Here is a 16,695-nt window from a genome sequence, read left to right as displayed (position 1 = left end):
ACTGTATTTTTGAATGGCAGAAAAAGAATGATAAATGCAGTCCGTAGATAATAATTTTTGTACATATAACATGTATAACTTTTATGTCTTACACATATGCAGCATGCAACGACATAAAATAAGAAAATATATAGGAGATGCAACATGCTAACATTAATCGTGTACGTATTGAAAGTTTATTCAATACATATATACAACACATTAATGCACTATGAAGTATCACACATATGTTTACAGGTATAAATAAACAATATACTAATCCTGATTAAATAAAACAATGACATATTGCAAGACAGAATATTTTCAACTTCTACCTGCTTTTTACGAAGGGAAATAACATTGACCTCTTTACTGTCACTATTATGCAGTTCTTTCTCATGTACTTCACACAGCGCCACAGAATTAAGAAGCTTTTTGGTCATCGTACTTCGAAAATAGTTCTCGAGGGGATGCAAAGCACTAACTACTTTCAGCCTCCTCCCAACAAGACAGCGTCAAAAGGAACCGCACTTTTTGCGGTTCTACCTATGCACGATGGGTACTAATCGGAACATGGAATATCTATAGCATATCGTTGTAAAGCAAGGTACTACTTACATTTTGGATTTCTTCTTGAAATAGTCAAAGAGTGTTCCAGTTTTTCTTTTCTCTGTTCTCCTTTCTCAACTCTAAGCTCAACAACATCCACCCACCACAATTCACTGCTATGTACTGAACAAATATGACCAAGTCGTTTTCTCACTCACTCCTTTCCTTTGCCTCTTTTGAATGCAAGTGAGAGCCAAAACATTCCAAATGCTGGCATCTCAGCTCAGAAGTTCATAACATGAAGAGACCCATTGGTTATACATTGGACCCCTTATAAGGGGGCGCAAGCGAGAACTGGGGGGTGGGGGGGGGGTGGGGTGCTGGAATGCCTGTCTCTGCGTAGAAGCACCCCAGGCCGCAGAATAATATCAGTCCAAAGATGACGCTGACCGCTGTACTCAGAGCAGGGACGCAGAACACTTCCCATCGGCAGTTGTGGTTGACGTAGTTGAAACCAGAGATGTCCATTTGACTTCGGCCTCGCGAGACCCGGCCTCCGAGCTCAAGGACGGCCTCCGGCCTCACACGGCCTCATCTTCCGAACTCCACTCGGCATCTGGCCTCAGCCTCGCAAGTCTCTTGGAGGCCGAGGCTCCGGAGGCCGGACATCTGTTTCCGTCTACTCTGAAAATGTTTTCAGGAAATAGTTTGTTTTCTATTTTTTCACAAAGAATGGTAAATGGTGAACAATGGAAACTGTGAGGAACCATCATTTCATACATGGGCGTACTTGGGACCAAACATCAGGAGGTGGGGGAATCGAATAGAGGGCTTAACTTTTATGGGAAAAGGCAGAGTCGACAAGCTTTCCATTCCATTACAATAGCATCCATGACTAGTTTGCTACATTTCAGAAATCATAAAATTTACTCATTATTCCTTTTTTCTCAGGTTAATAAACTTGAAAATTTGGGGGAAGTACTCTCTTGCCACCGCCATGTTACGCCTATATTCACACATTACCCGAGTTCCGAATATAACAATGCTGAGATTAAGATATGTGAAAAACTTACTTTATTGGACTCACATTGCACAGGGCCGGATTAAGACGAAATTGGGCCTGATGCTTGAAATCTTCGATGAACAATAAACACAACGACGTTATAGTTACGTCACAGCGCAAATAATCTGTATAATAAGTAACGCTGTGTCTAGGCGTCCGAAATTGGGGCTCCAATTTTCATTCTAAGATTTATTTTCAGCTTTCGGAAAATTCTCGTCTGTTTTCATCTGGGCCTATTTCAAGAATGGGCCTAATGCTGCAGCATCAATAGCACCCACCTTAATCCGGCCCTGCATTGCATACAGAGATTTACACTAATTCAAACGATAGTATTTATTCTAGAATTTCATGCGCATACACAGATAAGCAGGTCATATACTCGTACAAATATAAAATAATGCAAATGCTTTAGATTAACCAGATTAGGTTATCCTCCCTTTCCTGCAAATAAGAATTTAATTCAAACTATTGTGAATTATTTGTGAATAATTTCTGCGCAATTAGTACAATAGGTAACACAAGTTAATATTTTCAGAGAAATTTTAATAAGAACATCCTTTAAAACATTTTTTTGTTAAAAGAGTGCAAATTGTTTTATTTTTTCATTGCGAACAATGGTGCACGCAATTCAGGCATTTGTTCAAATTGGCGCAATGGATAACATACGTAAGTCTTTATGCCAGAATTGCATTGGAAGAAGAAAACTGAAATACAGTAAGTTCATGTTCAATGCTTATTTTATTGTTCCTTTTTATTTTAAGGTGAATTTTTAAATGCCTATTATAGAGCCTTCTTGATTTTACTCCTACAGTGACTTTTAAACGCCAATTTTCATAATTTTTGGTGCCTATTTGCCTGACTATTTAAGAGGCTTTTAGCACAGACAAAGGTTTGTGTTTTTAGTGCCTATAAGTCGCATCCCAATCATTAGCATAATTATAATAACTGTTACTATTTGTACTGTTCAAGTTTTATCAATGGCCTGACCCCCCTATAAAAAATTCAGCGACATTCATAGTACTCTGCACTTATACAAGCCCAGCCTCCCCCTCCCTCTCCCACAAAAATCCTGCGTACGCCAGTGGACGTGGTTGCTACAAAGTCCACAAGTAGCGGGGGAAAGACCTCACACAACGCAACATGGAGGCAAAAGGGATGCCTAATAAAGGAAAGCTCCTAAGCTCCTAAGCCCTGAGGCCCAAATCAACTCTGGCATGTCTACTAACAACCACTTTTAGAAGCCGGACTTCCTTTCTGAAAGACAAAAACAGTTTCCTATAACCCGAATTTCTCAATAATTCTCATAGTACAATCTATTGGAAACGAGATGTAGCTTTCGTGGTGGCATTGAGATCTATGTCTACTTGACTTTGTTCGCGAGGCGCGGCCTCCGGCCTCTCACGCACTCGGCCTCCGAACTCTATCTCGGACTCCGGCCTCACACGGCCTCAGCCTCTGAACTCCATCTCGGCATCGGCCTCACACGGCCTCAGCCTCCGAGCTCAAAGTCGGTCTCCGGCCTCGCACACCCTCAGCCTCCGAACTTCATCTCGGCCTCGGCCTCACACGGCCTCAGCCTCCGAGCTCAAAGTTGGCCTCCGGCCTCACACGGCCTCAGCCTCCGAACTCCATCTCGGCATCGGCCTCACACGGCCTCAGTCTCCGAGCTCAAAGTAGGTTTCCGGCCTCGCACACCTTCAGCCTCCGAACTTCATCTCGGCCTCGGCCTCACACCGCCTCAGCCTCCGAGCTCAAAGTTGGCCTCAGCCTCCGAACTCCATCTCGGCATCGGCCTCACACGGCCTCAGTCTCCGAGCTCAAAGTAGGTTTCCGGCCTCGCACACCCTCAGCCTCCGAACTTCATCTCGGCCTCGGCCTCACACGGCCTCAGCCTCCGAGCTCAAAACACATCTTCAGCCTCCGAGCTCAAAATACATCCTCAGCCTCCGAGCTCAAAACACATCTTCAGCCTCCGAAGCTCAAAACACATCCTCAGCCTCCGAACTCCATCTCAGCCTCGGCCTCACACGGCCTCAGGCTCGCAAGGCTCTTGGAAGCAGAGGCTAGGGAGGCTGGACATCTCTGGTTGAAACGGGTTCGGTGAACGACCGTTCCCCGAGATCTCCTCCAACCGTGAACAACACTTGGACCGCAGCGTCTACCCATGTTTTGACGCTAAGGAATTCCTCCGGGGTGTGTATCGAGCTCCATCTATCTGATAGGATGATTCTCCTGCCGGGTTCGAAGCTCGAAGATTATTGAACGCGAACAGTCGACGACGGAAGAGAACTTCACTCTGGGGGAACCTCTTCCTTCTGTTCCTCGCCCTCATATTCGACTCTCGACTGTTTCCGTCAGAAGATCTTAACCAGCTTTGCGGTGGCCTTTCGTAGTGGGCTCTCAGAAGGGTTCACCTCGGCTGATGGCACAGCCTTACCACATATACTTGTATCTATCTCGGTTTTCTCGACACTTGACCGTGATTGCTTTTCACTTGAAATGTTTCTCATATTCACTGTATTTTTCTCTTTCTCTCGTAAATATATCATTCACTATTATTTTTCTTCTTAATCTTTCCTTGCTTATCGCAAAATATACGTTTAATGCTAATCTGATTTTCGCTGCACTAATTCCATGGAAACTCTTTGAGGATTTTTAAAACACCAACAATCAAAAATATCTATGGCATTGCTTCTTCCTTATACAACAAAACTGGCATATCTTCCATTGTCTCAAATAGCAATCAGCGATAGTGGCTTTAAGAGAATTCTAATCTTTTAAATTTAGTAAACGTTACTTCCAGCTTCAAACACTGAATCCGAAATGAAAATAAAAACGCACACATATCCACGCATTCAAACATTTTAACAATATTATTTCTGATTAAGGTATACAGCTCGGCTTACCTACAAATAATCGGGTAGAAATGTACTTAATGTTTCAAGAAGTTGAATAATAAAGTCAATTTTGTGTAAGCAATTATTGAAATATCACACAAACTCGACCATCGCCTGAGACGTAGTGATAACGTTGTTATCTTCTAATGAAGGGGTCCTGGGCTAGTTCCCGGTGAAAGAACAGTGGTTCGTATCCAATTTTAAACTGTACATCCAGTCCCGATTAGCCAATCTGAGCATATGATGTATTTAAAAGAAAACTTTTGACAAGAATTATGTTATTTTAGTTATGATAAGGGGCTAGACCCCGTATAATGTGATGGGTGCAAAATTCAAATCAAATCGAATGTAGTACACTTTTCATTTCTTTAATTGTAATATTGTGTATATGTCATATATCATTATGAACTGCTGTATTAGGCATGTAGCTGTTTTTCATCAGTAAAATCAAATACTTAAATAAATACTTAAATACTTGGGCTGTCAATATCTCATACGAGAAAGGAGCAGAAGGAACTTACTGTCGGATAATTAAGGCAGTGAGTCGCCAACATAAAAAACAAACTAGGACACAAACTCATTCTTTCTTGAAGACATTGTCTATTGTCTTTTACTTGATAACCTAGATATCTTTAATATTAAGTGCTCGCCATTATACTTTAATCTCAGGATGTACGAAGTACGGGTTTTGACTTGTCTGTTTAAAGAATTCAGCATCGAGGAACATTTCTCAGATGTTAACTATTTGCCACCATGACCTTACAAACACAGGGGTTTTCAAGATAAATATACCATCAATGGACGGCAAATTGCAATGTGAGTTGCATTGCTTATGGATAGTGTTACCAGTAGTTCTTGGCAGACCGTAAAATACTTTTGATCAGTTTTGGATCTTGCAATAAAGAAGTGTGCATAGTCTGTCATTAACATTTTAACATGTTCATGATGCGTTGAATTAGCTCGTGGGCCTAAAGGTATAATTCTCCCTTTTGGTGCGAGAGGTCCCGGATTAAAATCCCGGATGAGCCCGAATGTTTTCCTTCCTACTAATATATCACATGACTAAGGAACAACTTGAAAGAAATGATTACCTTTGAATGATACTCAAGGCCTCTGAATAGTACTTCCTGAAGAAATGGTAGTACCCAAAAACAAGATAGTTTTAGTCACATGCTATATGTCATATGTAATTCCCGATGCCTAAGAATGATAGGAAAGAGATCGGCAAATATGGCTAGTTAGTCTAGGGGTATGATTCTCGCTTAGGGTGCGAGAGAAGCCGGGTTCAAATCCAGGACGAGCCCAGTTCGATTTTTCAGGCACGAAATCTAAAAGATCTAGGCTGAAGTATTGAATTGAGAACGCGTCTACATACGTTACGCCGTTTTGAAGGTGATATCGAATGTCCTATTTATTTCTTCAACGAACGTTTTTCACATTTCAGTCAAACTACGAAAAAGCTCTTCAGATGTCACAGTCTATTTATAAATTTCCTTTGGGTGTACACATGCGACTTCCACAAAGAGAGAAAACGCCACTCAATGCATATCATCACATGCCCAAGAATTGATTATGGATGCAGAAACAATAAAAATGAGCATAATGAAAATCTCAGGAGGCAATAGAAAACTGGGACCATTGGAAGGTAATTTGACATCTTCTCGCAAAGACGTATGTGTAAAGTAGGGGCAAATGCACGTTTGTTGTAACAAACCAGCTGTCTCGTATTAAGAGTAGATAAGTAAATCAAATTATGCATATCAAGTCAGTACTTTTCATTGGTGTAATAAATGAATATGTTATTATTATTGTTTGGTAATCGGTTCTCCATGATCCCGAATTCGTATCCCGGCCTGAGGATGAGCGTTCTTCATCAATTTCATCATATTTTCGCGATTAGCCAAAGTGGCAGAAAACCGACGCCTGATAACAAAAATCAAACCAAATGCCCGAGACGGAAGGCCCATCGAATCTTAGTGGTTGCGAAATATGGATTATGATTACGAACGTTCCTCGACCTGTCGCATTTTATGTCCAGAAGTCTTATTATGTATTTATATGTGTCTGTGTATAATGTATATTCCTTGACCACTGTCTGATATGAAGTTTCACATGTACTTTTGCTTTTGCATACACTATATTTTCACATTGCGGAGCAGGATACCACATTTTAGGGACAAAATAGGCTATAATATCTATAACTGTCTTGCTCTTAAAATTATATACATTTATTAATAAATCACATTTGCGTTAGGAAGCTTACTCAAATATGTGGTTATTTAAATTTAAGTTTTGACCTATTACCTAACCCACGGCTTTCGGCCTTCGTGAACATAAAAGTAAGATGAGCGGAAAAGGACTACGGTGATTTAGTAAAATATGCATATATATTAATTAAATCATGTTCTATTATAAGTTTTTGTGCTTACGAGAAATTAACTCCACTAAATGTCATCAAAATTTATTGCGTACCTATACACCAAACAACAATTAAGGAAGACAAACTAATTAAGGTAGCTGGTTATGTATATATAATTTGCATATTTCACCAACAAAAAGTATTAGCATCTGTAGTCTATCTGCTTCACGGACAAATGAAGTCAAATTTTGCTGCATTTTAAAAGCGTCACACACGTAATACATTTTCCTTAACTTTTTTCATGCATTCAAGCTGTCATCATGCTCAAGTTTGTTTTCCTATTTGTTAGCAGACATCACACAGTGCTTCATAATTTTACGAAATCTGTTAATTATGAATATTTTAATCTAATCGCGAACGTTACATTCTTTTGAGTGTGTGAAATGTCACACACGTAACGTTGGAATGCCCTTATTAAGGTAAATGTAACATTCCTCGTGCATATAGCACCGTCCTACGAAGGCAAATTTAGGGGATGTTGTGGTAGGAGCACGCACATTCCTCTCCTCAGCCATTTTAAAAGCGATGTGATCAGTACCATGCTCCAACCGTCTTTACCCGCCAGGGTTGCTCCCAGGCGCCCATCCATTTGAGGCTAGTGACAAGGCCGGAAAAATTCCGACCTTAGAGCACCCACTCCGGGAATCGAACCCAGATATCTGCTCCTTAGTGACAGGCCGGAGTTGTACATACCAACCATTCAAACACGAATATCATCCTAAGAATGATATCTGCTGTGATTGTTTCATTTGGTGGCAAACATCATCCCGAAAACTTGAGCTTCTTCACCACACTGGCATAAAAGTCAGAAACAAAACTATTATAACATGTACAACTTATTCTGAAAATATTAACTAGCGTGCTACTATTCACAAAAGTTATGAATTTTGTGACAATTTTACCCTTGTGGAAGAACATTAAAGAGTTCAAGTACTTTGCTTACATTATAATGAAGAAACGGATTATCTATGTGAATCGGACAGGGACAACACCTGATATCACTAAACAAATCGAAGTACTATTGTTTCTCAAGCATCTTGTCAGCTAATCGAGAAACATGTTAACACGTGGCAAGCCCCTCCCCCCACCCATCGGAATAATGGCATTGAACTTTAATCTTTAACTTCGGCAGCAAGTCCGTACAATGTAGTTTCTCCTGGAGATAAGTATTCTTGAACAGGCAAAAGCAGAAGCGGGATGTTCCGAGTTATTAATTTCATCTTTTAATCATACAATTAATGGATCAAATTTGTGTTAATGTGGGCAATCTTGCTTGCTAATTAGGAAGCAAAAATTGAAATCAGAGAAAACCAATTTCATACGGTCAGCTACAACACAATATATCCTGTTAGAGTGCCTACAGTTCCTCATTACTAGAATTTTAGGTTTTTAATCTATTTTTTCCTTTGCAGGTAAATATGAAATAACAAGTTATGTTAGGGTTTCATTAAAAAACGCAACAACTGACGAAGTTTTATAATTCCTAAAATAACCTATTTTGCTTGTTAGAACCTATTTTTAGTGTATGTGCCTAAATTAAACATTCTTTTAGGTTGTTATATTTTTTTTAGGTTTTACAGGATTTTTACATCTCTCAGAGGTATTTCTTGGTTTGGTAACGAAACAATTCAATGACTGGCTTGTTTTAAACACGTTTTCTGTCGACCCCCAATCCCTCCAAATCTATGATTTTTTCAAAGCTCTAAACAAAATGTCTTGATGCCAATGGGGACAGTTCTCCCTACTTTTTTGCCCCAGCATTATGGATCCTTAATGCTAAGCCTTGTGACAAAGAAAACTGTCCTTGCCCCCTTCCCAGTTTTGGCACCAAGTCACCTCTACTGCCTGCACAGTCCAAAGTGCAAACTTCTGATCCCTGTGGTCTTACTCACTTTGGCGTCAGTTCGGTCGTTTTGTAGCATTCACGCCTTGCGAAGTAACATTTTTTCAACACTGACTATGTTTCAGTTGAAAGTTATTTAAAGGATATAATAAAACATCTGCTTGTACCTTATTACCAAAATTCACGCTTAATTCCCAGAGCCAACAATTCATGCATAATTCCCGGAATTCAAAGAATTCCCGGTGAGTACACACCCTGAATATTGTGCAGCAAATTATACATACGTAATTCATTTTTCATACCAACAAGTAACTTTTGCTAACAGCACAAATATAATAGTAATATCATAATTTGTGGATAATTTTGAAAATTATAGGGAGAAATGAAAATTTGGTTAGAGAATTAACATTTGGTTATTATACGTACTATAATTTCTTACGAATATCTAATCAGTAATTTTCAGGAATTTTGTATCATTAAAGTTTTTTGGAACCTATATTTCAGGATTTTTCGAGCATAATTTAATATTTATAAAACCTATTTCAAAATTTTTAGAACCTATTTTAGGATTTTTAGAACCTATTTTAGAATTTTTAGAACCTATTTCAGGATTTTTAGAACCTATTTTAGGATTTTTAGAACCTATTTTAGGATTTTTAGAATCTATTTCAGAATATTTAGAACCTATTTTAGGATTTTTAGAACCTATTTTAGGATTTTTAGAACCTATTTCAGAATTTTTAGAACCTATTTCAGAATTTTTAGAACTATTTCAGAATTTTTAGAACCTATTTCAGAATTTTTAGAACCTATTTCAGGATTTTTAGAACCTATTTTAGGACTTTTAGAACCTATTTCAGGATTTTTAGAATCTATTTTAGGATTTTTAGAACCTATTTTAGGATTTTTAGAACCTATTTTAGGATTTTTAGAACCTATTTTAGGATTTTTAGAACCTATTTCAGAATTTTTAGAACCTATTTTAGGATTTTTAGAACCTATTTCAGAATTTTTAGAACCTATTTTAGGATTTTTAGAACCTATTTCAGAATTTTTAGAACCTATTTTAGGATTTTTAGAACCTATTTTAGGATTTTTAGAATCTATTTTAGAATATTTAGAACCTATTTTAGGATTTTAGAACCTATTTTAGGATTTTTAGAACCTATTTTAGGATTTTTAGAACCTATTTCAGAATTTTTAGAACCTATTTTAGGATTTTTAGAACCTATTTCAGAATTTTTAGAACCTATTTTAGGATTTTTAGAACCTATTTTAGGATTTTTAGAATCTATTTTAGGATTTTTAGAACCTATTTTAGGATTTTTAGAACCTATTTTAGGACTTTTAGAACCTATTTCAGGATTTTTAGAATCTATTTCAGAATATTTAGAACCTATTTTAGGATTTTTAGAACCTATTTTAGGATTTTTAGAACCTATTTTAGAATTTTTAGAACCTATTTTAGGATTTTTAGAACCTATTTTAGGATTTTTAGAACCTATTTTAGGATTTTTAGAATCTATTTCAGAATATTTAGAACCTATTTTAGGATTTTTAGAACCTATTTTAGGATTTTTAGAACCTATTTCAGAATTTTTAGAACCTATTTCAGAATTTTTAGAACTATTTCAGAATTTTTAGAACCTATTTCAGAATTTTTAGAACCTATTTCAGGATTTTTAGAACCTATTTTAGGACTTTTAGAACCTATTTCAGGATTTTTAGAATCTATTTCAGAATATTTAGAACCTATTTTAGGATTTTTAGAACCTATTTTAGGATTTTTAGAATCTATTTTAGAATATTTAGAACCTATTTTAGGATTTTTAGAACCTATTTTAGGATTTTTAGAACCTATTTTAGGATTTTTAGAACCTATTTCAGAATTTTTAGAACCTATTTTAGGATTTTTAGAACCTATTTTAGGATTTTTAGAACCTATTTTAGGATTTTTAGAACCTATTTTAGGAACCTAGAAGCACGCTTTTTAGAACCTAAAAATCCGAGGCCTACTCTTTATCAATAACGACTTCACAGATAATACTAATACGTATTACCCTAGTACGGACCGGAATTTTATTCCTATGACGCGATTTTCTTACCAGGATTATAAAGAAGTGTGAGCACTTTGGTGGCAGACAAGCAAAATCATAGAGTGTTTGGTCAGTCTCTTGACATATCATTCTGACACTATGATCCCTCAAAAACTATATTTTTTTCTGAATAACCAAGTATTTACATGTCTGCTTGGTATGGCTGAAGAAGTTGCATAGTAAAGTGAATTTAGTTTAATTTAATTTTGAAATAAAATACCAATACAATCGATTCTTGTCCAAAATTTCCCGGAATTTGCCTCCTCGATCTCGTCTCTATAAGTCTCGTATAGATTTATAAAAGAAGAAAAGAATTCTCCGTCTTGTTCAATCTTTGCGAGTTAGGGGAAATTTTAGTGATGCAGTTCACGTCGTGTAACGTCTCACATAAACTAATGGAATTGTATTTGTATGTTTTTACACTCAGTTTGTAGAATTTCCTATTTTTCTATTGATTATTCTCCTAGAATATTAATTAACTTGATTTGTTTTATCAACTATCTAAAATAAGGAAATTGCACATCGACAATCATCATGTTGTAAGTTCTCGGCTACGTTCCACTGGTACGTGAAAATGATCCGGCAGTGTGAATGCCATAAGTTTAGTTCGTTAATTTTTGTAGCATGACGCGCAGAAATTTGTTCCGTAGTCATGAGAGCCTCTGGTAAGAAGGAAAATATTCGGGATCGTCCGGGATTTCTCGCACCCAAAGCGAGAATCTTAATCTTACCCCTAGATCAACGGGCCAAACCACAACTGAATCTAGGAATCCCGCACATTTCATGGAATCGTTATTTTAAATAGCATTTCTCTAACGACTTGGGCCACAAGCATCGCAAACACGTTATTCCCTTTTACATCAGTCACGGAGGAAATACGTGAAGTTTAAAATAAAGGGCCTCTTAGAAAGAAATTCATGTAGAACCGGAAAAAAAATACATCAATGAACTAGTAATGACTTCAAATATATAATTCAATTTACTTATATATTTTCGTAACACTTCAACCGGTTTGTTGCAACGAACTTGAAAATTTACCTTCTATTTAATTTCACTTTTCCCTCTACTTTACACACACGTCTTCGCGAGAGGATATCAAATCGCAATCCAATGATCCCAGTTTTCCATAGCCGTGCGCACGGGGTGGTGGAGGGCAAGGGGGGATGGCAATTGCCCCCTAATCATGGAGGTCCGCAGATTTTTTTTCTACGGAGGGGCAAGCAAGGTATTTTTCCATTGGGCATATTATTACCCGACAATAACACCACTTGAATTTGAAACTATAGCATTAATGTAAATTACTGTGACTGAAATCAAATAATGTGTGTGAAATAGTCTATATACTTTTTAGGTTGACATTCGATTTCTAAGGGGGAGGTGTGGCTATCCTTGACCCCCCCTTTCCAGACGTCCATGTTCCTACATTGTTATGCTTTCAACTAGAAATTTAGTGTAGAGGAATCTTATCGCCGTTATTAAACGAAATTATACGTTTAAAGGAAATTAAGTATTTTCAAGCCGATTAAAGTTCAAAGCAACTACGAGGGAAGGGGGAAGTGACTCAACCACAGGGGGGTCAATGGGCATTGCCCTTCACAACTTTGTACAGAAATCTATTCTGGGGGGACAAGGGGGCAAACATTGAGGTAAAAGAAAGCAAGACTAGAAGAATCTAAGAGTAGCAGAACAAAAGGTTACTCAAGATTGAATTAGTTTTCACGTCTTTCTTGCATTATTTCTTCCAGACGGCCAAGAGCACCTGCAGGGGAGCATCGAGGGCAATTGCCCCCCTCGATATCAATTTTTTAACAAATAAAAATGCGTTTCGTAAATTTTCTTGCTCACTTCGCTCGCAGTGGCTCCTTTTCTTACAGTCTTCTCAAGTTCAAAGCCGTAGCTAGGGAGCGGCAAGAGTTGGCCCTGGGTGCCGAATGATCTAAATGAAAACAATTGTAAAAGAACGTGACGTCCCGTGATATTTATTGCGCTATATTAAATCAATATTGTTATCAGTTTGCAAAAATTTGGATGTAAGAATTTTCTTGCTCACTTCACTTGCAATTTTATTGTTTTCTGTAATGTATTGTAAATTACCAGAGAGAGAAGTGATAACTACCAAGTACTTCGGACTCTTGCTGCTAAACAGTTTTGTCTTAAATGCATGAACACAATTGTTTGGAGGAAAAGGAGCGCGGCACATTTCAGAGACAATTTATTTATTCGTCATGGTGCGCCTATCTCGCTATGGTCGCCTATAATATATATATATATATATTATAATTCATCAATGCAATGAAACTAAAAACAGTGAGATAAGGTGAGGTTTTTCTTTCCCGACTGAACTTTTATCAATGCTTTTGCCCCACCCCCGCCTATACAGTTTTCTACCGCCTGCTGAGGTTTTCCTTAGTCCATTTCGGTTGTTTCTGCTGCCAATAATCAGCATTATAATCAGTTTTTGGGCATGTGCTGATACGCATTTAATGGCGATTTAAAGGAAATTTATAAAATAGACTGTGACATCTGAAAAGCCTTTCCGTCGTTTAACAAAAATGTAAAATCGTAGGGTTAGGAAATAAATAGGATATTTGTTAACATCTTCAAAACGGCGTAAGTTATGAAGACGCCTTTTAATTTCATTATTGCAGCCTAGAGCTTTTAGATTACGTGCCAGAAAAATCGACCTGGGCTCGTCCGGGATTTGAACTAGGGATGGCCAAAAAAATCCGGAATCGGGATTCCGGGAAATTTGAAATCCAGATTCGGAAAATATACTATCCTCATTTCGGATAAAATACGGATGCCCTCCGAAATTACACGATAACGGATTACAGAGGGAAATCGAATTTTGGAGGGAAAAGGGATTTTGATCCATATTTTTAATAATTGTCTCATGAATTTAACAATCTACTCTAATCTACCAACCCAATGTCAGACTGTCACCCTGGACTGCATTTAGCAGACTAACGAGACTATGGCGCCTGGACTCACAGCCAGTGAAGCTTTTTTGTGGTTTTGTGATCTGCCCATGTGTGTTCGTGATTGTCCCGTCGTCTGCTTCATCTTATCACAATTCATCCTCATCTTCGAGATTAGCCAAAAGTGGAAGAAATGCGAAGTTAAATACAACAAATAAATCAAATCAATTAATGTAATATGTCGTTCAACTAATAAAGTATGGGCTATGATAAATTTCTTCTTAATTTAAAGGGATAAGATAAAATTTCCCCTGTACGTACAAAGCAAAGTACATACTTAGCAATAAAGGGCATCAGTGAAGGGACACATAAATGAGAGAAGTAGGGAGGCCATATCAAGATTCACACAGGAAGGATAGATAGATTGAGTTGGTGGTTCAAGTCCACTTTATGCACAGTATGGCTAATCGGGACTGGACCTACAGTTTAAAGCGAGATCGAAAGATAGGAATGATAGCCAAGAGGCTTTACAACAGGTGACGAGATCGGTTACTTTCGCTACTTTCTTCTAGACTGGAGGGGATAGAATGATACGTTCAAGCTGCTTTATTTATTAAACGTATTATTATACTTATTAATACTAACTCAGTACCCAGCGGTGAGCGATGAAACTCGGTGAAGGGGATACTGTTAGGCAAAGACAATGCTTCACAGCACAGAGGAATAAAACAACATTATTGCAGTAGATAAAACGAATACCATGTTCCGATGGTATTGTACGTACGATACGAGAGCAGCGGGGGCGCCAGTATTAATCATGTGAGGGGGCGTGGAATGGAATTTTGAGGGTGTGATGTTGAAAATAAAGAAAACATGCATTCTTTAACAATTACATGAAATACCAATGAACATTTAATAGACTTTTATGAAAATATGCCAATGAAACTGAAGGCTACTAGTGACCTGTTTCAGTTTTGTTTGTTTTGGCCACTACAAGCGCATGTTTTGTCATTTGAACAAAGCTTGTTTGGAGGAGTCGAACCTAGCACTTCTGGCGTCGTAGCACGATGCACTAACTACTCTGCCACACAGGTGGACCATTCCGTTGAGATTACAAAAATCCTTGTTGGCAAGAGGTCTTGGAATATTTGCCAGGTGGTGTGATTGTTTTGAAGGACTCCTATAATTAAATATTATCTCTTGGTACTTCCATAAAAAGCATCACGCCACTATATATCATTACTTGCATTCATTTCTTTTTCAACAAACAAACCTTGATAGACTGTTTACTATGCAATGGACAAAATTCTACATTTGCAGGGAAATCCTATATAGGTATGAAAGTGAAGAGCTTGGTCCATATGACCAGCTGTTCCAAAAGAAATTCATACGGTGCAATTATTGCAAACACGATAAGGCAGAATCTATTTGGTCCTAAGCGAAAATTATCTCCAACTTATTCTCCATCCTTTCGCGATTATCAAAGACACAGAAGAGCGAGGTAAAATTTTCGCAAGTTTGGAAGTAAACAGGGGCGATACATCACCCCCACCACAGAGGGTCGATTATTAGCATTTCGCAGGAATACCAACAAAACAACAAAAATAAAATTACTCTGGGGTAGTGCACCATTCCCGTTACCATGTAAGGGTTAAATTTGAAATCTAAATGTGAATCGATACTAAATATTCAGGAATGTCAGCAAATTATCATATTTAAATAATGTTTTCTCTGTTTTCCTGGGGCTGAAATCTGAAGCTTTAGGAAGGAAGGAAGAACTGCTAATATTATCCATGTCCTCCTTGAGTTGAAAACAAGGTACTTTATTGTTAACATATTAAAATCGGGAGTGCTTTTATTCAATAAAATAATAAATGGGTAAAAGTCCAAGCAAGTTATCATGAATTTTTACGTAAATGTTTTACATGAGAAATACAACAATAACTTTAATTTTTTTTCGGGCCCGCCCGTCTGCATTTCACGACCCTGATTTGGCGTATTCATTCAAATTATAATGTTTAACAGAATTTAAAGCAAGATAAAAACAGTTTTTTTGCCCACAAGGATTAGCCTCTTCCATCTTTATTTCTCACTTCTATTTTTCTTTTTACATTTTGAATATCAACACCATGGCATGCGAAAGCCCTTCAGGCGCGAGGCTCCGGGCGGTCGCCCACTTCGCCCACTTCGCCCACTTCGCCCACCCCTCGCTACGCCACTGGCACAGAACATAATGAAAAATAAATAAAGGTTGCTGTGTGTGTGTTGAATATGTAGCAATCATTTTATACCGACAATGACGAGTACAAATAAAGTTATAAACTCACCTTGCGCTGTGCGGGAAAGTACGTACGCAATGCACTCCACACATGAAGTATTTACTGCCACCGTCGTTGACCGATTGAGGCGAGCGTGACTCATGCGTTTGCCATTTGCGGCTTTTGCTTATCTGCTATTGTTCACCAAGTGCCAAAGGTGGCATCTGTCGTTGATCTGCAATATTATTTCAGAGGGGAACAAACAGCCGACGTGCCCCGATTTCCTGTGATTTTGACCAGGCTGGAAGGGAGCTTGAAAGTACAGACCGATTTTCTTTCCTTGAAGATGTTCACAGTGGAATGATTGATTCATTGATTAAGTTTATTTTAATTCGCTTTTGTGCCACTCAGTGTGCGAATTAACGGGGGCGATGCCGGAGATTTCCCCCACACATAGAATTTTATCCCTGGCCAAAGACAATTATTTCTATCCCTGTCAAGGATGTTTTTATCCCCCTCAAAGCAAATGGAATTGAAAGCATGTAGTATACCATTTCTTAACTATATAACAAACACGATTTAAAAATAATTTGTGTCCATTAATGGTCCAGTTATGAAAGATTTCCTTGTTGAAGAGTATGTAGCCTTGCGAGTTGAAAAAGAATACCATTTT

General features: G+C 37.9%; 1 protein-coding gene across 1 annotated transcript in view; it reads right to left on the bottom strand.

The window, feature by feature from the left end:
* Positions 1–16,194, bottom strand: part of Tango9 (transport and golgi organization 9) — a 95,265-nt gene extending 79,071 nt beyond the window's left edge. The window contains exon 1 of the mRNA XM_083135163.1: positions 16,092–16,194. The gene's annotated coding sequence lies outside the window, so the exon portion shown is untranslated. The remainder of the gene's footprint in view (positions 1–16,091) is intronic.
* Between the last annotated feature and the right edge of the window lie 501 nt (positions 16,195–16,695).

This window comes from Lepisma saccharinum, chromosome 14, assembly GCF_977018435.1.
Source record: "Lepisma saccharinum chromosome 14, izLepSacc3.1, whole genome shotgun sequence".
In the NCBI taxonomy this organism is placed as follows: domain Eukaryota; kingdom Metazoa; phylum Arthropoda; class Insecta; order Zygentoma; family Lepismatidae; genus Lepisma; species Lepisma saccharinum.
This window is presented reverse-complemented; position numbering and strand designations above follow the sequence as displayed.